We start from the raw sequence: 21,808 nt of genomic DNA on the forward strand, positions 1-21,808 counted from the left end.
AAATTAAGAAAAGATGACTTTGAAGATGATGGGAGGCAGCCACTGCTGACAGCAAGTTGCATGTGGTGCTTTGCAACTGATCTCCATAGGTGTCAAGGGTTGAGGCTGGGCCAGCCACTAATGAATGACAGACACTCTCTGTTAACCCCTCTCCCCTCCCAGAAGGGAAAGAGAGAGACAAAAAGGAAGAGAGACTTTACAGTTTGGAAAAGAAAACTAAAACGTCTTTAATGAAACAATAACAATAAAAGGAAAGACAATAATAAGAATAAGAAAATAATGAAATATATACAAATAGATAAAAAACCAACACAGAACCCAACTCCTCTGACTCTGATGATGACATGTCATCACCGATGCTGCAGGGCTGGCACTGGGGCAGCCCCAGGCTGGACTCGGCAGCAGGCAGGAGCAGGCTGCAGGAGCTGGACTCAAGCACTGGATTCAGGGATGCACAGATCGGCATAGAAGATAGAAGGACAGACAGAGTCCTCCTCAGATGTTTGCCTTTGAAGAACAAAGATTGACCCTCGTGATCCCTCAGCTTTATACTGAATATGATGTATATGGGATGGAATACTCTGTTGGTCAATTTTGGGTCACCTGTCCGGTTCGCTTCTCGCTGCAGGTGCAACCTTTTCCATGCTTGTGACCCTTTTCACTTACGGCACCCCGTAAAAAAAGGAGTACAAGATTCAGCAGTGACCTTGGTCACTATAAGAACAGGTATAAGCAAGGGCCTTTGCATACCATTCCTTGGTAACACCAAGTGTTATCGCTGCTAGAAGCAGTCACTGTCTGGAAAAACATGTCGTTGGTTTCAGAAAGTGCAGTTACTTAGAAGAGACTTTCCTGAAAAGTAAAAGCACTAAACCAGAATTAGTTCTGGTTTAGCCCAAACCAGGACAATAGGCACCTGGGCACGTACCCCCTTGGCTATCACCCCTCAATACCCCTGCTGATCCAGTGTCCGGTTACCACTGTGTGTGCCATGGATGAACACGTTAGCCTGAGTATTGCTGCACAAGCAATTATTTTTCTCAGTGGAGAAATAAACACAGAATTTTCTTCTTAAGAATACAATAAGATCAGAATAGATAGAAAAATAAGTGTGTGAGTATGTGAAGATTACTACTGTATATGCATCTGCTACCATTCACTCTTACGGTTAGAAGATTATCAGATCTATATCCCATGACATTATACAGTAGAAAGAAAATTTTCACACATTATCTTTTCATGTATTCTTTTTATCATCAGGACCTCTGTAAGCCAACGAAGCTGCTGGAAATAGATACAGTTTCTTTACAACTTCTATATATTATTCTGTAGTCACAGGAAAGGGAGGGGAAGTGAAAAACAGGAATCTATTAAAGACTGCTACTTCATTTTTACTAACATTAAAGCAAGAGTAACTGTCCTGCAGAATATGAAAAAACCAGAAATCTACCATCCTGCAGAATCAAATATTACCTTTTACTTCTCCGTATATAACTTAAGCAGATCCTGAAAGGAGAAATTCAAGAGGTGTGGTTTTGGGGGGAGCACTCGCAAAAGGTTAAAAGATACTTAAAAATGAAAGAGTCTAAAAAGGCTAGATCGCAGACCATTTAGAGAAGAATTTCCAAAATAAATATAATGTGAGAGAAACACCCATCTTCACACTAAATAATGGTGGATTATAAATATACCAAAAGTGTCGATTAGGAAATTAGTAAATTCACTATTAAATGTAAGGTAAGAGCAATAAATATCTGATATGATTGGCAAGAGGACTGTTTAAAAGTGCTCCCTTATACTCCAAATGTCTAGACTAAGGTAGTAATACCATGCTAACCAACATCACAACTTCTCCTTTGTAATTAAAACACCTAAGCGATGTTGATGTCTGCACAATGTAATAATTTTTTTTTTTCTTTGCACATTTTCTGTACTACCAGGAGATAGTAGAGCAGTGAGCATTTCTGGGAAAGGGCATCCAATCACTGGCAACGGGTGCGAACTCCCACTAGATGTCACTGCTAACCTGGCAAAGCGGCTGCTGCTGCCGAGCTGCTAGACAACGTGCTATTAATTTATAATAAGAGGTATCTGACAGCTTTATTCTGGTGAATTATGGGAATCCAAAGCATAATTCCAAGTCTTTGGTTTATAAATTGTCATTGATTTTAATGTTCTTTGTAAAGTTGTGGCACGCAACAAATTTTCCTGCCAAAAGCTGTTAAATAAATAGTCATCCTTTGCTCCGAGTAGTACATTGAACTTGTTAGAGTGATGAGCAGAACGAATTGATGGTTATCCATAAACCATTTATGACAGAATGCACAGCAGCAATTCAAACAATTATTGAATGCGTTTATTATAGCTTTTTTTTTTAAATGCTCAACTGAACCGAGAGGAACAGGCACAGGTAATAGGCAGTCACAATTCCACACTGTTCTTTGCCTGGTGCTTCATCTTGAGTGACACATGGCTGGGGCTGCTGCAGGACTTCTGAGCGGCACATCTGTCTCCTCCCTGGAATTTTCTTATTCCCCTGTGTAGGAGATCTGGCACTACAGAAGTATATTTCACACCCTCTGGAGCGGACAGTTATTGTAAAGACAAGCTTATTTTCATTTCCAAACATTAACTACAAACTCTTATATTTTCTTGAAAAGCTTATGAAAATAATATAATATTTGCAACTAATTTAAAACTCAAAATAGTATGTTTTGGGTAACATTATCTGTAGAGTCAAAGCTGTGGAAAATGTACTTTTTCTCATGCGATGTCCATCATTAAACCCAACAACCACACAAAATTACCTTTGGGGGGAAAAAACCCCAACAAATTACCAACAAACACATTTCCAAACCTTTGCACTTTATCTAGATCTGAAGTGAGACCAAATTCCTCTTAGCAATTTAAACAACTAGTGAAGTGCGCAAGCAGTTTGGACATGGAAGGACTGAAAGACTGTTTTAAAAACAAAAATCAGGTTGCTTATATGATACTGCTAACCAAAAATAGAAAGTGGAGGTGCTAGAAATCTTGCAAGTAAGCCTGGTAAAGTTTCCAGCACCATTTTGTAGAGACAGGGACCCAGATTATATAAATTGATATAGCTCAGACTTTGGGAAAAAAAAAAATGCTTTACAGCAGCTGAACACAAGGAACTAAGTATGCTTTATCAGTTCACTGAAGCTGCATGTACACATACTGCTATGCTTGATTAAAGGAATTATGACCTTAAACTTTGAGATTTATGTGTCCCTATTTTGTGAAATTGTGGCAAGGTTTCAGTTCATATGTGGAAAATCAGATGAAGCAAAGTTCTTGCCTGATATTTTGCTGCAAAAGCATAACCGAACAAAGAATTTTCTGGGTTCTACGTATTCTAGAACTGCCATTTACAGATCTACAACATTGGCCTTAAATTTGAATGCATTTTGTCCCAGAGGCTGCCACAATGTAAGTAACGCATACATATTTTTTTAAAAAAGGAAGTATAATGAAAAGGTGGGAACAGAAATAAAGAAACAATTAGAAAGTTTTTGTAAAGCTGACTCCTACCGACAGCTTCTCTGGAAGCATTGTGATCTGACATATAAACACTGTGTTTACCAACATTTCAAAATGCAGCCTATAATCCGTGTACACTTGTTATTTTAATAATGCTTTTTATTGCAAGCTACAGACAAATAGAAAATGTTTGAATGCAGGCTACACAATGTGGCTTGTAGGTATGGACAGATGCCGACACACTTCAAAAGCTTTTAGTTGTATAGATTCAAAATAGATTTGGATTTCAGTTCTGCCAAACTACAGCAACGAGGGAGATAGATTTGTCAGTATACATTTATGCAAATTTTTAGTATATTGGAGGTTTTGGTAAATATGTATTAAAACTGAAGTGTTTTGAATGCACTGTTACCAAATGCTGCTTGCCTTTTCCTGGTGTGAATCCTAGCTTTAGCTGACAGTGGGTACTTCTGGGCACTGAAAGGTGCTGCAATGCCAGGGGAAAGGGAGAAGCTTTGTTCTTTTGGGGAAAGAGGGAAAGTTTGCACTAACACTGAATGCTTTGCCAATAATTCCTCTGCATTCGGGCTTGCAACAGAGGGTAGGTTTGTGCAAACCCTTTCTAAAATCCCTGCAAGAAAATACAGCTGATTCTCCCAATTTAACATCTGAAAACTAAATAAACAGAACCTTCAAATCCTTAGACATCTAACAAACGTTAGCAAAATAAACAAAACCCACAAAGCAGACAGGTTGAGTGAGACATGATTTCTAGAATCTGAGTCTCTGAGGAGTACTTGGAAGTATTAGATCTCACTTCACTGTGCAGCTTTTAAAGGAAACGGCTAGGGCAAGATCGGCTGGTGGTGTAAATCATCTTTGTTTCTTTCAAACTACTGGAGCTAGGATGATTTACTCCAGCCAAAGCTCTGGTTCCCCTGAATATATTCAGATTTGCCAGTAAGTCTTTCAAGTTCAGGAAAAAGAAAAAAAAAAAAAAGGGAGAATTAAAAAATTTCTATACGCGTTTTTCCATTGCATGTGGAAAAAAGGAAGAAAAAAAAAATAAACGAAAGGATGCTCTGACCCCCCCCAAAAACCTGAAAAAATGTTCCAAGCAATTTTTATGGGACCTCTGAGGACCTTGAATTTTTAAGTAATCTTTTTTGATGATTTTAGACAGATCATTAAGCTGAGGATAAAAGTCCCTCTGTTCAATATCTGGATACATTAAGCATTAGGCTTAAAATTTACAGCTTTCATTTTGACAAGGAAAATGGCACGTTTGGTCTCAAGTGCTACCTTGAACTGTTTTTCAACATTAAGACAGGTTGTCAGTCCGAGGGGAGGAGGTCTGTGCACCAGTGGCAGCTGCTGCTGCTCTTGTTGTGTGTACATACAGGGACAGAAAGATGCGGCATTGCTGTCCATCAAGAGCTGCAACTCGAGAATGCTCTGGTATTTTTAAAGAAAAAAAAAAAATATGCTGATCCAGGGGAAGGCAGAAAGCAAATGGGGTGTCATTTCTGACTGCAGAATGAGTGTTTCATCCAAATATTTGAAAGAATCAAAGACAGAGGAAAAAGGAAAATCAAGAATCGTATTTCTGAGAAAGCTTTGGGGATTAGAGTAATGAGGAGTTTGACTTTCAGCTTCCCTGGTGCTGTTATTCCAAAACTATATTCTCTTCACAACGTCTGTGAGGATATTTTACCAAGCAGAAACCGCTTTCAATTTTGTCTTCTGACTGACAGAGAGAAAAGCAGACAAGTTTATTGGAGGTGTCTTCAGCTTGCTAATCAGGAAGATGCAGCAAGATCTGGTTAGGAATCCGAGAGGGGAGAAAACCAACATTTAGTAGTGGACGATCACATTTGCTGTCTGCAGGCATTTCTTCTTTCGAGGTTTACCAAGGCTAGAAGTTACTTTTGGTTTGGAGGATTACTAGGACCTTGAGTAATCTCACTAATTTCACTGAAGGGACAAGGGGATAGTGACCATCTCACTTGATGGTAACCCTGTGCAGGATTACGTAGTTTTTGGAAAAGTGCAGGACTGTCTCAGTTAAGAAGTGTGCCCATCTCACTTGCAGGTAGCAAGCCAGGTTTGCTGGACAACAGCAGAGTATGATGACTTTCTGTTTTAGGGAAGCAAGTTTTGAAGCAAAGTTTCCAAAAAGTTTAGTTAATTGATGGCAGTGGGTGAAAAGAAGAGATTACTCCAAGAACAGGTTAGTGTTTTGTTGCCTGGTTGAAGTTAGTGGGTTTAAGGGAACAGAAACTAATCCATTGATTGACCTTCATCCAAACGAAAGTAGAACTGGAAAGTAAAATAACTGTAGAAAAATGCCTCTGGGATTTTCCCATGTGAGCAGAGCTAGCAACAGCTGCCAGCATCTATGTCCTGGTAATGATCACAAATCTTAGGGCAAAAAACTGATAACCACAGTCAGAGTATCTCAGAAAGATCTGAAGTACCTACAAAACTACATCCTATCTAGCTGCAGGAGACAACACATGATCAGGCCATGTAAAAGCAAGAAGCATATGACTGGTTTGCTGGTATTAGTCTGGTTTTATTGTTCCTGTTTTCATTAACTTCAAGTGTCTTGTGATACATATGATACTTGAAAAGAAGGACAGCAAACAAAAGGAGTTGTTGTTTGTTTATTTGTTTTTAATTTTTTTTCTTTGAAGCAGTGAAATATTAGCTCAGTGCAAGTACACTAGGCTGTTGTCTGTGATTCTTCACACAGTCAAGAGAGAGCTGACCTACCACCACAAATACCACTCACATGTTTTTCAGAGACATTAAATAGGAAAATATAATCTCTCAAGTCACAAGAGAGCTGAGAAAGTGAGCCATAACAGGGTCAATTAAACAGGCTTAATTACGATGGAACTTGTGAGCACTTGCCACCCTTTGGGTTCAGGCTTGAAGCCTGATTCAGGATTGCAGATTGGGTCAGACTTATAAATACTTCCATACAAAAACTGTGATTTGATGATCAATAATTCACAGCAAAGAACACTCTTGCTGTATTTCTTTTATTTCTAAAGCATGACAGAAAATACATAAATGTTTTAAAGTCAGCTGGGCTTGATGAACTTCTTCCCGGCATGGATGAAGTAGTCTCAGAGCTGTCACTGGCTTGTTTTTGAGAATCAGTTGAGACACCAAAGCCCTGGGAAAGGCACTTCTTGTGTCAGTGTTTGCATGGGAGGAGAAAAGGAGCTCGAATATTTTGGTTCTGTTGTTTTTCCTATAACTCCCAGAAAAATTCTGGAACAAGTAACCAACGAAATGCTGTGTAAGCACAGAGAAGTTAACAAGATGAATAGCAACCAAATGGATTTGTCAAGAACAAATCATGTCAAACCAACCTAATTTCCTTTTGTGAGAAGATTTCAGATCCTGTGGATAAAGGAAAAGCTGCAGATGTTGTGTTTTCACTTTTGTTAGGCTTTTGACACTGTCTTTTGTGACATTTTGATAAGTAAGCTAAGGAAACCTAATATTGGTGAAATTACTGTAGACTGAGTACAAAATCAATTAGAAAAATCAGTGCAGAGAATTATTGGGGATTTGTTGTCAAAATAAAAGGGTGGATTGAAGGTGTTCTGCAGGAGTCTGTCCTGGGTTCAGGACTATTCAATATTTCAATTGCAATTTGGGTGACAAAACAGAGAGCATGCTTATTAAATTCCCAGATGACATAGTGCTAGGAAAGACTGAGAGTACATTGGAGAATTAGATTAGAATAAAAAATAACCCTTATCAAAATGGATTCATAGTTTGAAAGAAATTAAATGCAATTTGATAGGAAGAGCTACAAGGGTCACACTCAGGCTCATATGACCAGTTGAGATATACAGTAGCGTATAAGCCAAATGTAAGTCAACACTGTTGCACCGTTGTGGAAAAGGCAAACATCATACTGGGATGTGTAAACAGGAGTATAGCCTACAATACCCATGAAATTTTCCTGCTTTATTTAGCAACAGTAAGACATCAGCTTTAAGGCTGTATCTGCTTTTGGGTAGTGCAGTTCAAGAAAGGTGTGGACTGGCTGGAGAAAATCCAGAGGAGAACAGTGATAGTGATCAGAGGTCCAGGAAATGTGACCTACGAAGGAAGAGTAAATGAATTTTCTTCTAAGGTAAAGAAGCAGAGACTAGGGGGTACATGACAACCGTATGCAACTACAGAAAAACAGAGGGAGCATGCAGGAGACATTGTAGGAACTCCATCATTTGGTCTCTTACAGAAAAGTTAGACAAACCTGCTTTGGGATAGGAAAAGGAGCAAGGTGACCTTGCAATGTTCTTTCCAGCTCTGTTCATCCATGATTCTTTGAAAGTGAGCATGACATATACAGGAAATTCAGAATCAAGGCTAAATAAAAAAAATAAATCAAAGGTATATAGAGAGAAGAATATGCTCTGAGCAAAATTATGATGACCGCAGGTGCTGGGAGAATGGCAGGGAAGGAAAGGGCAGGAAGGAAAGGGCAGTTTAGTGGGTGCCATTATGGCTCTAACTTAGCTGGAGTTTTCCAAGGACAGCCAAGATTTTGCCCTGTGTCAATGATTTCCATAACTCAGGATACAAAATGATATTACAGCTTTCTTTTTTTAAGAATTAAATAGGTCTCACATCATGCTACCACTGTCGAATTCCTTTTCTGTTAATGCTATTTGAAATGTAAGTAACCTTTTCTCTCCTGGGTGCATCCATTCTTCAGATACATACAGGTCCCTACTCCTCTTTTTGCTAGGTAGAAGATACTTGTCTGACTTCAAAATATTAGTGTTATGTGTAGGATGAAGCATGAATCATTTTGCTTTTTCTTAATGTACTCCCACAAATAATTGTTATAATTAATTTTTTTTCTAACATTCATGTTTCAACAATATCTAAAAGCTTTGTTGTACCAGTCTTGCACTTGTTTTTTATTTAGTCTGTAGATCTTCATAGAGCACATAGGAGCTAGGTTCTAGTCACTATCTCACCCCAAACAGCAAGACAAGTGTGGGACACCTAACATAGCCAAAAGACAGAGGAATGGGGCAAGCCTACACCTTTTATCTCAGAATTACTTTGGTACTTAGCTTCAGACCAGAAAGAGATGTTTTTCCCTGTCTATGGCTCTTTGTCAGGAACGGTCTCCTGCTGCTTGCTGGAACTGTGCCAGCCTTTTGTTTTAGCAGATTCAGAATGGGATTAGACAAATGCACAGGCACCATGTCTGTAAACATATGCAGAAGGAAATGGTCTGGGAAGTTCCTTCTAACATTGCTAATGTAGCAGTTAGGGGTGTTTGGGGAGTGCAAGAAGCTTGGGTGGCAGAAGTGGCCTGGCTGGCATGCTCTTCCTAAACAACTTCTACCCTTGCTGTTGTCACAGATTGAATCCTGGGCTGCATGGAGCACAGGGGGTCCCAGCAACACATTCCTAAGACCTCGCTGTCCTCCAATTCTCAAGGGAGACCCTCCTTCCTCTCCCATAATTCCCCGGCATACAGAATGGATAAGGCAGTCACTGAGCATGGCTGAGGTGATCTGAACCTCAGTACCTATATTAACTGCAAATAGTGAAGATACAAAGGTGAGTTTCCTACAGCCCAGCAGCAGAGCTGTGGGGCTATTAAATAACTCCATACATAAAAATTCAATTGCCATGGGACTATTAAATAAAAATAGATATGTACATGTGCAGGCATTCAATTTTACTAGGTCCTAAACCACCCTGCGTCTGTTTATCCCAATTGTCCTAGATGGCTTAATTTGGTGATTATGATCTGAGGACAGCTACAAGCATGGGACCTCCACATGAAACCGATACACTCCCTGGGAAAGGCTGGGACTACAACATGAGGTGGAAGCTTGACAGAGATAGGATTTCAGTCATATCTAATTGTTGGACATTTTAGTTTTTAGAAAAATCTCCTTTGGACTGACTCATTTGAGGATGATGCAGTTGGATCTCCTAGTTCACACAGGTAAACTAATTGGTGTCATTATGTAGCACTGATAAATCAGGAGAGCAGTGGCATGTAAGATACACATATACTGGGGACCAATAACAATCTTTATTTTTAGAAATAAAAACTTAAAGTCTGACAGGTCTGTAGCTGAAAGCACAGTTTGGAAGTTTTAGTTTTACACATTTGAACATTGCAGAGTGGAAAATAATGTTGAGCAGTGTTGATGTTATTTGCTCTGCAATAGGGGTTGTGGGTCTGGCCTATACTTCGATTATAAGCAAGGATTGAAAAAAGAGGTTCCCTAATCCAAAGAGGGTAATATTTAAAAAAACCTGCTAAATTTCATTTTTGAAAGTGATTCAGGCAGTTAGAAACCTACACTCCACTGAATTTCAACTCACTTTTGAAAGCAGGATGGAGATGGGTTATCATCTTTGAATGTATTTCAAACAGTGGAATAAACTCCTGCAGTTCCCTTTAAAGGCAGGTGTTTAGTTTTCTGGAAGTTTTCATTTGCCATCCAATTCCAGATTGACACTCACAGGAGAGTGTTAGACAGAAGATGAGCCTAACTGAGGGCTCTAAATCACCAAAATCAGTGATGTAAAACAAAAAGTATGAGTAGTCATTACTGTCCGTCTATCTGTGCTTTACTATTTGACAGTTTTGTTCCAGCCACTGTAAGACAAGTGGTCCTCACAGGGCAAGGCAATGGGAGAGGCTGGAAGAGATTTCTAGATCCCCAAGGGTATTTCAAAGGGAAAGGTGAGCCTAGAGAGAAAGCTAAGCAAAAACTAGCAGAAGTGGTAAGTTAACACAGTGTAAGGTAGGTGGGATATGAAAACACAGAGAGCTGAAAGATCAGGATTTTTTTAAACTGTGGGCTTCCATTACAATATCTTTTCCACACTGTAAAGGACAGGAAAATAAGAGAAGGGGAAACGGCTGTGAGAATGGACATAGAGGCAGTATCAGAAAGGCAGAGGCAGATTTTTCCAGGGACAAGAACAGGAAGAAAGTGGGAAGATGAGATTTTATCTAGAGCTGATTGTATTGAGACGGAATAAGAATTCCAGAAAAACAAAGAGAAGGAGGAGAGAACTCAGAAAAAGAAGGGGTGTTTATGGGAAAGCCAAGAGGAGAGGAACTCAGAGCTGAAAAATTAGTATCGGAAACATGTAAGTTAAAATGATTGACATGTAACTCAGTGAAACAATCAATCCTTGTCTACCTTCACTGGGGTTTAAATATGTCATTACACGTGTTTGTAAGTGCCCTTCCTGTATTCTGTCGCTGTTGTCTCTTCATTTGATGAACTGAACTGCCATGAGCTTTCTAAAATTTGACCAACACCAGATTACTGAAGCCAGAAAATAAATATCTGTCTCAGTTACAAACATGCCAGCTTGTCAGACTGTTATTACAGCAACCAGCATGAAACCCTGCTGCTTTTTAGGAGGTGTGTTTGCAGTACAGATCTGCAGCAACTCTGGACATGACAGCAGAAGCAACAGCACATACTCCTGTAACTTGTGTTTGGGTGAAGCTACCAGCCTGAACAAAGTATTTGTCCTCTTTTCTCTGTGGCTTTATTTTTTTTTTTTTTTCCTGATTTCATTAAATACAATATATTTGTGCTTTGGACAAAAAGCTGGTGTCAGTTGGAAAAGTTTTACTGGGCTGGCCATCAGTGCTAAATAGCAAAGAAAAATTAACTTCAAAGCAAAATGTATTTCAATTAAAAAAAAATGAAGAGGAAGGACATGAAGGGTTTACTAAGGTCATGGAATAAGAGAGAGAGAGAAAAGTAGCTAGATATAGATAAACAATACTTGCTTTCTAGTGTTTTTCTGTAGGTAAATCCAAAATGTGGGAAACAAGTTTTTAGAAGCTGTGACCTTAATTAGTGGGAAATCATTATTGCACAGGCTGTGCAGTTCAGAGCAGTATGAAATGATGGAGGTCTCCATCTGAGTGATTGGCTTAACTCCAGGTGATTATGTGAGAAACGCACAACCTTTAGTTACATATTGTAACTAAATATAATTCTGAGGGAATAGAAAAAAAATTTATTTATTTTATGTGTGTATGCACTAAGGAAATGAGGTTATACTGCTTATGGTCACACAGTGATTCAGGCAAGAGTCCTGAATGGAAACGAATAATGGTGACTGCTCTGCAGTCCTCTTCCAGTCACTAGGCAGCTCTGCCTTTCACAAGTGCTATGTAGCATCTTCAAACAAATCCCAGTTTTGAATATTATAATGGGACTTCCAAAGAAATTTGCAGGAGTTAAGCATCCATAACCCAAAGACATTAAAAGACTCTGGCAGCTCTGAAATTCCAGCTCTCACTCCTAAAGATAGATGTTGTGTCATTCTTTCAAAATGCTAAAGGGGAGTTTGTGAATCTGGGTATCACACCAGGCTGTTAGACTACTAGAACCACTTGTTTGTCTTCATTTCTGCCTACTAAAGGAGGATCAGATCTATTAGATATCTTTTGTGGAGGTCTTTCATTAGCCCAGTACTTTTTATATTGCATTGCTACTTTCACTGGTGCTTTGCTTCGTTTTTCTCCTGATGTTGAATCTTTAATATTACCCATCTCATTGCTCGAGCAACATAGGAAATATCTCTTCTGATGCAAATGATAACAGGAAAGATAATAGCTTGTACTGCAAGGGACATATTTAATGATTCAGAGTCACTCCCAGATCAAGTTAGTGCCTTGTTGGTGTGTGCAATGCAGACTAGAATATCTGAGATAATACTATTTACAACGGCTGATGATGTATTCAGAAGCTGGAGATGCCAGCTTTTCCACAGATGATAAACGGGTCTGTATATGTATATACAAGTACATATATTTCTATTTGGCTCAGTAAGAATATCAATGCACTGTTTTTTGTTCTAGTTTTTGAACAGCAGCATTAGAGAAACCTTAAATAAAAAAGACACTGCTCCGGGAAGCATGATGTGCCTGAAGAAGGGCAGAGAAGGAAAGAAGAAGTATTGCTGCTATAGGAGCAATAAGACATGAGTCTCTTGCAATCCAGAAAAAGCTCCTAGGTAGCCTTCTTTTTATGTAATTAATCATTGGCAAGCTGGTATACATGCTGTGTGAGGCAAAAGAGTTGGTGAGAGAACTTGCTGTCATAAATGGGTTACTGATAGAAAGCTCCAGTGGAAAAATTGTGTGGAGCAGGAGGAGGCAATAACTACGGACATTCTGAAGGAGCACACAAAGGCTGCACTGTGGTAAGGAGCAGCAAGCCTACCTGCACAAGCTGAGCTTCTCATTTTCTGTACATGCAGCTGTCTCTTATGACTCATTCATGACTCATTCTTCTTGGGTGCTGGCGTGTACACTGATTGCTCCAAAATCTTGGTTATGAGAGACAGTTTTCCAGGCTCTGTGTTCTAACTTACACTCCTACCTGCAGCAAATGTTGCTAAATTTGGCCTCCTGCTAAGGGACAGAAACTACAGACAGATAGCTAATAAGTTTTGCAAGTGGGTTACAGGTCAGCCTTGATATCATATTGTCCATGTTTCATCTCACCATTCGGCATTCCATTTTTCCCTTGCATGTAAAATATTTAAGGGACTTTTTCTCTTTAAGCAAGTTGAACACCGTAATATCATTTCTGTTCATGGACCAGTGAGCACTCCAACTTGTCAGTATTCAAATTACTATCACTGTTTAGTACCTGTCTAATTAAAACAGAACTCACTTGCTGATCTCTTCATGCTAAAGCAAATTAAATCCTAATAGGAAAAGTGATATATCACTTAGATCAAAAGAAAATGAATAACTATAACATAACCACTTCTTTTCTACCTTTTTTTTTTTTTTCTAGAAGTGGGGGAGGGAAATGGCAGGCAATTGTGTTTTCAGATAAAAACATACGTACCGTCACAATCTTTTTACGATTCCCTGTACTAGCAAAATCCTTGCATTTCCCTGCAGAGAGATGGAAAATTCCATGGCTGAAGGGAAGCATGGTTCCAGGGATGGAGCATGGGGAGGGGAAAAGGAGGTGGCAAATAGAGGAATAGAGCATACTGGGGAAAGGGAACATACCCCTAGAACTGTTTTAAGCCGAATGAGGAGCTTTTGCAATTGCTTTGTCAAATAAAGGAGGGACAGTGCTCTGTGGAAGTCCCTGATCCTTTTGCTTGGTTCCATTAAATTGTTCAAGTACCCTAGGGGAAGGGTCTGTCCTAGGGCTTATTGATAAAAATAGAATAGAGAATATCTCCTTGTTTTTAGTCTATTTGCATAGTTCTTCCTAGAGCAGAATGGTCTGTTCTTCTTCCGTCAACAAAGGGACCACTTGTCTTGGGGTAATGACTTGTTCTATGAGGCCCTCAATTCTTTTCCTTTTTTTACTACTTTTTTTTTTTTTCCTTTCCCTGACCCTTCCTCTCACTGAGTTGTAGCACACTTGCCTCTGGCTAGGAATATTAATGAGCATTTCTTTTCAAGAGCTTATGCAGATTCCACTCTGTGAATCAGCTGGCAAGAGGTGCTGTCCAAGTAACTTACCCAGAGTAGTGCCCAGAGGCAGAGCGTACGAGTGCATGGCATGCCTCATTCCCTGGCCTGAGAATAAAAGGTCAAAGAGTCGACTTTCAACGTGGAGTGCCTTGTATGGTATGGATGGCTCAGACAGAGCCCTTCATAAAACAAAGGTTATTTAAATAACTGTAAATTAGGAATGGCTCCTGAAAATGTAAATTTGCATCAAGACAGGGAACTGAGTGGCTCAGGTGGTTCATTATTAACTGCATAAACCTTTTTCTTTTGCCAGTTGAGATCTGCTCCAAGTCAGAAAAGACAGAACATTAAAACTGTCTGAGTAGGGTTCATGAGCAGGCATGGAATTAATTTAGTGGCTAAACAGGAGTGCATTTTCCAGTAGAAGACTCTTGGCCACATTGCACACTTCCACTGTAGATAGACAAACTTGGTCAATGAAAGCTAAAAAATCCCGAGCAGACTAGATCACAGAAACGGAGCACTCCAGTCTGCTGGAGAAGATGAGCCATTTGAGATGAGGGGTGTCAGGGTGACAGCATAGAGAAATGCACACTGATTCACGTTTGAATATTAATTGCTCTCTGTTCTCTAATGACATAAAGCCATGTTTACTCTCCTCCTCTGGATCCTCCTATAATCTTGGCCTTGATGGTAGTTGTTCAGAGCATAGATCTTTGTTAGACACATTTTCTCAGGTGGTGGGTTCTGCCCACCACTCCCAGCTGTGGCATTGGGCTGGCATAGTTCAGATCCCACTTGGCACAAAAAATCTGAAAGAACAGATACATAATAATATTCTTGGAAATCTTTTTTAAAATTGGGTGAAATCTGATTCTAAGTTATGAGGCAGTTCACATTTTCTCTGGTATTTCTTCTCACTGGGGTCCTTATTGTTCGGCAGAGAGGTTAGCATAACTTGACTGCAAAAAGTCAGTAATATTTTGCCTGTAGGAGTCCAAACCAACCATGTGCTAAGTTGAACCATTGTGATTTACTTTACCTAAAAATTAGAGACAATATCATTGTTAAAATCAGCATTCTTGAAGGATTTACATGGTTCCATCTTGTGTCCTGCACAGGATTATAACAGAAAATATTACTCTTTTTGCAACACTTTGGTATTTGTAACTGTTTGTCCCATTGAAAATGGAAACCCATATATATATATATATATATATATGTATTTATACAGATTAGACTGCAAGAAAAAAACTAAAACGGAACTGTAGCTACTGGATTTTGTTTCTTTTGTTTACATTCTCCTATCTGCCAGTATGAGTGAATTCCTATGCAAACTCTTTATTCTGTTCCTGGGTCTGAGATGTAAGGCTTACCCAAACTCTGTAAGGTTTTCAGAAAGCTGATACATTCCTCCTTTGGACAGTTTGAAGGAGAGAAATAATGAGAAATGAGGACTGGAGTACTTGGCAGGCTGTGGAAAACTAAGCTTTAGTTCCCTGTTCTGCCACAGATTTCTGCGCAACTTTGGGCAAGTTGCTTAATCTCTTTATGATGATGCATCTCCTGCAAAATGATGGTAATAGTAAAACCAGGCATGTTCTGAAAGCATGTATAAAACTTGCCAGGAATTGATTGACATTAGCAAGACAGGCTTAAATTTCAGGAGATTTCTACTAACAAGTTACCTGGACTCCTACACTGCAACCAGCAAAAGTCAAACTTTTTGCACTCAATGAGTTAATTTTCCCAACTCACAAACATGAGCCATTGCTTGAAAACCACTATTATTTGGAAGAGAGAAAAGATAAATCCGTAAACCCTTTGTAGCCTAATGCTGAAAGCTATTGCCGTCCATTTGGGTGACCGCTCCCCAGGCACATTCACACAAAATTACTTGACCTAAAGCTCATTGTGCTTTTACAGTTAGCAGATTTGCTTCACTTCATGGTGTAAGTGCGCTTTTAACAGAAGTGCCTCCCTGGCCCTTTCCACTATTTCTCCATCACTCTATGAGCTGGCAGCACAGGGCTCCTCTGATTTTGGGAAACTGCTCCAGAGTTCCTTCCTGGGCTTTGTGGTTGCACTGGGGCTTGGCTGCCTCCCCCACCTACTTGCAGTAAAGGGTTTGCGGTTGGATGCTAGGGACATACAGACATCCAACTTTGTTAGAATGAGTATCTGAATGGATGAATTCTTTGTTTCTTTTCCTTGTAGAGTGATCTTTGGCAAGTTACTTAGATTCTCTTCTGTTTCTGCATTTCTAAAACAGGGGAAAAACTTTCTCTTCACAGTATGTCACAGTGCTTTGCTAGGATTTTCAAGATGTTCTGCCATCCCCATGTTCTAGAAATGAAAACTATTATTACCTTTCGAATTTTAATAAAATTTACCAACTAGCCTGGACACTGCTTTTAAAACATTAATTATTTCAAAATATCCAGTGACAATCTCATGTGTGAGAGGATAAGTGTTTTAAATTACTTAAGTGTTGGTTTAATGTTTTATTCTTGTGACTTTTGCAGGAGCAGAGCTAAGCTAACATAAAGAACTGATTACGCTAAGGAAAAAAGGGTTCTTGGATTATAGTTATTGTAGAAGGTACAGCAAAAAATGCAAGCAAAGTGATTAAAAAACATGATAGGAGTTCAGTGCAGCATGTAAACTTCAGATGTCTGCTGGAGAGATGGAGATCAAACCTACCAGTCATTAGACTATGGGAGAAATACCCTTGATGTAACTAGGGTTTTTCAGAGTTGATTTTGTTCTTCTTGTACTTGAAAACCTTAACCTTCCTCATCTTCAGGACATAGTTCTCTAAGAAAAATGGTTTCTTTACTCCTACCCCGCGTTCTTCAGTCTATGATTCAGTCACTCTTTGTGGAGCACCAGGAGCATCTCAACGGAAAGGCACTTTTGCAGGTGCTATGGATTTTAGTTGTCAGTGTAACATACCAGAACGGAATTACTCTAAAAATATTTCTTAGCATGATGCAAATTTGCTGTAACTGATCATGACACTCAGCCCTCTGAAGTTATTGTTACTTTCTTCCATTTTGCTGAAAAGCAGCAACAGGAAAACTGATCACTACGATGTCTGGTAATATTTAGGGGTTGTATTTTATTTTGATTCATACCCTAATGTCAATTAATGTCAGTTGAATCATACAAGTTGGAGATGGAAAACACCTATTAGATAATGGCAGGGCATGACTGTTACCCCAATGAATTCTCAAGTGCTTTGTCTCATCCAGTTTTAAATTACTCAAGCAATTGAGTCGTCTCTGGGGAGGCTATTCCACAGCCTAACGTACCTCACCATTAAGAAATATTTCCTCCTATTCAGACTAAACTTTTCCTTTGCTTATTTTTATCATATTGTTGCTAGTTCATTCCTTGCTATTGCTAAACTATTCCCATTCCTCTCATGTGTTTACTCTTTTCACACTCCAGTCCATAAATAAACATTCCCATCCTTGTTTATTATATGCCCATATTTCTTTCTGTATGCCCTACATTTATTTCCTTTCATGTCATCTCATAATACAGACTCTCCTCTTCTGGGACCTCTTTCTGATGTCAGGCACCCCAAATGGCAATGGTTGTTGTAGGAGCAGCGTCATCAGTGCCCTGTACAGGCAAACTATCATGGTTTGTGGTGAGATGACATTTTGACTGACACCGGCATTTCTTGCTCTCTCATCTCTGCTGGACGTAGGCTCTGTTCCACTCACCGTTAGTCATATGCTAGAGGACCTTGATGCATTGTTGTTAGAAATATGTGAGGAAGAATAGATATTTCAGAGTTTTACGGTGGAAGTAGGGTTGGTGACTCAAACTGTATAGCTGAGGTGAGAAACACAATAGACATCTCTACCTCTCCACTGAAAAAACTAAAGCCATCTAAAACATTAATCAGTTGTGGAAGATTTCAAATGTTCTTATGAAAGAATTAAGCATTTGATACACATTTATAGATGAAAAAATAATCGTGTAGAGATCTCTGCCAGCGTTTGCAAAGAGACTACCAATATTAGGTGGCTGATTGTTTACATGCTGAACTTGAATCAGTTGTCTCGGTCTGTAGACCTAGAAGCATTTTGAAGTTCATTTGCCTGACATCATCTAAGATGAGGAGCAGGATTCAGTGCCAGATTAACCCTAAACTGTCTATGTAGTGTAGCATAATAAGCCTGCTTCCATGACTGAAAGGCAGCATCTCTTTGCAACCCAGTGTAGCTATGCTAGCATGGAAGAGTATCTGCACTGTGCACAGGCCTCTACACTGGCCGTCTCTTTCTTCAGAGCACTGCGTATGCAGGAACTGGCCATTTCACTCCCAAAGGCATTACTGAGCTCTCTTTCTCCTCCTTATCCCCAGCTGGTAACCAGTACCTTTCATTCCTTGTTATTAATTATTTAAAACACAACCAACCTCCAGATTCAGGGCTGGAATCTGAATCAGTCATCTCTGTGATTAAAAGAGACTGTGGTCAGCCCCTGAAGTGACAGTTAAAGCAGAACGCAGGTTAGGTTTAATTTTTATTAATCTTCTCTTTTATGTTTTTGATAATGAAGGATAAATGTTTTTAAGTCATTTTTCTTAGTTCCTCAGATCCCAGAGAAGAATAGTACTTATCTGACTTTTAAAAAAATAAAAATCCAGGATAAAAAAGGAGTAATAGGAATTGTTTTTTCCAGCTTTTCTCATGGTAAGGAGGAGTCTTGTTCTGTCCTGCTTTCTTTGTCTGTCTGTCTTTTTCTGTCCAACTTTCTGTCTTTCCGATTGAGCAAGATTCTTCCAATGCTGTTTAACAGATTTTATATTGTTCTTAAGACTGGGTAAATGCCTATACGTATTGTGCACTAGTCTTTCTGCCTTTAAAGTGTGCAAAACTCCTCTGAAATTAAGGGAGAAATGACTAGATAAGTTAAGCAAAACGGAACTCTGTAGCATTTTTTATTTTTCTCTAGATTTACTCCTAATAACATCAGGCAGTTAGAACATTTCTAAGGAAGGTCCCAAACACCCTCGTGGGCCATAAGGCTGAAGCAATGGTGTAAAACCCAACACCTGCACTGGTGGTAGTGGTCCTGCATTGCTGTCATGGGGGCTCCAAAGTCCTGCTGTAAACCCTTACCCCGGGGTGAAAGTGTGGTGGGTGGCTGTGGGGAGCTGCTGCTCAACCCCTTCGTGGGAGATGGCTCTACAGGAGGGATGTGGGGGACCTGGCTTGGAGGAACTTGTGCCTTTTCTGACCAGCTGGACAAGGAAATTCTGCTTTGGGACTGGGGATTGGAAAGGGTGGGAAAGTGTATGAAATTGCATGCTTTACTTGTGCAAGGAATGAAGAGCGTTTTTGCTTTTTGTCCTCTAAATGGGCATTGGAAATGGCCTGGAAAAGTTTGCATTTATAGCTAGAGGTGACTATTACGTTTGAATGTTCACAGTTTACTTGGTGAAAGGAGAGCAAATGATTCTTCATTAATTTAAATCTCTATCTGAACGCAGGTACCTTCCCACAGATCTTGAGAAACTCTTATGACAAATATAGTGCTTTGCTCATTGCAGTGGTTAATTTAAGAAGAGTGTTTCATGACTTTCAACAATAGTAACTTCAGCTGAATGCAAAATTAATCAAGAACTGGAGAAGGCTCAAATAAAGTGAATGAGCTCTGGATAAATAACTCCACTTCTAGTTTATGTCCCAAGCCTAAAGCTGTCTCTGACTCCTATAGTTTTGCTTATCACTGGTTGCTATGTTTCAAAGTTAAAGGGTCTTAAATTATGTTCATTGACCTGGTTTTTAATTCAGGCAGGTATGACTGTGTGCAGTGTTGTTAACTTCAATAATGTAGTGTAAATCGAGAAAGAATCCACTTTCTTGCCTGCTCTTGGTTTGCACTTCACGTACTCCGTGTGCTGTGTGGAGGCTAGATCTAAATTCTGCATCAAGGCCCTCTTGTTCCTGTGGCACCCTGGGGAATCCTGTGATAAAATGGGAATTCTGTGGCAGCTACAAATAAATTCAGGTTCAGTTCCTTTTTACTGAATTAAATATGTACATGAATAATACAATTGGTACAGTAATCCTTGTAGTTTACATTATCAAATGCGATTTTTTTAATGTGTTCCCTACATTTTCAACATGCCACAAAACTTTGTTATGATAATGTATGTCTGCACTGTAAAACTTTTCAGCAGAAAAAAACCAAGGCTCTGTGCATGATAGACTCTAGATTCATTACATCCATTTTGTGAGATAATTTAGGTTTTGGACACCTGGCACGTGTCCTCTTGCCCTTTTTCATCTGTTTTAGGCCAAAAGCCACTTGTCTGGGCCTGCATGAATTGATAAAACCCAAATGTTCCAGCTGTAACATTCAATACTGTGTCTTGAATCAACAGTTTTCTAATTGTTCCCGAAGGTGAAAACAGTTAATGCTGGCATTTAAATAGCCATAATTCACTTCTAGACCTAACATTGTCTGTATTTTGCAGTTTTTTCACAGAGTGTTGATGCAGTGCTATGCAGTGTAGCACTGTATTATGTGTGATACCATACAAACCCCAAGTTGGGGTAAACCTTGATCCCAAGAGTGACCTATGTGTAAACTCATTTCCTATAGTAACTGTGTGGGAAAGAGAAGCAATGAGAAACAGTGACTTGTCCGCAACTGTGCGGCAGCAGAGTTGACGATGCAGAGCTAGTGGTTTCAGAGGCTTTCAACATGCAGCAGAGTGACACATCCTCTCTTGAATCGTTGTTCCCCCCCCTCCTTCCTTTTTAGGAATGGATGACATCTTTCACAATTACTTTGGTAGGGATAATTCTAGAACATGTTTTGAAATATAATTTGCAAAATATGTAAAAATATGCTTAAAAGTTATCGAAGTATCTATATGTATTTCCTAGTGGAACAGATACTTAATATCTACTGAGCCTAGTGGGTGGCTGTGTAATTAATGAAATATTTCCAGGACTTCAAAATGGGCTCCATCACTTTCTTTCTGGTTAATAAGAAAATGACTGGGCTTACAAAATATTCAGCTGGAGACCTCTGGAGCTGAAAGCACAATTTTGAGTCCTCCTTTAGTGTAAACTTCAGTTCTAATGAAATGCAAAAGCAGAACATGTCAGTCCCAGCAATATATTCAGTGTTTTGCCTTGATCTTTTATATTAGACCAATGTTATTCTGGTATACTTTTTATGCCAGAGCAAATTACCCATTTAGGTTTCATTGCTCTATGTTTTCTAGTATCTTCAAAGCTAGAAATGTAGTCAGGTTAGGTCCCATTGTCCATCAATGAGAATAATAGTTTTTATGGTGGATGTGGTCCCTATGTAAAGAAATCATCCTCTTTTTTATATTACCATTTAAAATTTATTTTAATCGTTAGATTCAAATTTAGAGAATGAATACAGATGGAGCATTAAACTTGGTATGCTCAAACAGAAAGCAGGAAGGGAATATTGTTTGGTGTGTGTATCATGGGTGTCTATAGCAGGGTATATGTATCACAGTCAGGATGCCTGGGGTCCTACCCTGGTGCTGTTGTGAGTCACTGACTCTGTACACATGGTTAGTTTAAGAAGCAGAAATCTTTATTACCTGGGTTGAATTCATCCTTCATCTCAGTGGGTGGAACTTCTTATTTCAGCAGGAGGGCCCCTTGCCTAAACGTGGGTGGATTTTCTCCTTGAGGAGGAAGTTCTGGCGCAGAGTTTCAAAAGTGAGTTTTTAACAGAGCCCTGTATAACATTTTTACGCTCATTTCCAGACATAAAAGATGATACTAGGCAATGGTACTG

This window comes from Leptosomus discolor, chromosome 1, assembly GCF_034619465.1.
Source record: "Leptosomus discolor isolate bLepDis1 chromosome 1, bLepDis1.hap2, whole genome shotgun sequence".
NCBI lineage: Eukaryota > Metazoa > Chordata > Aves > Leptosomiformes > Leptosomidae > Leptosomus > Leptosomus discolor.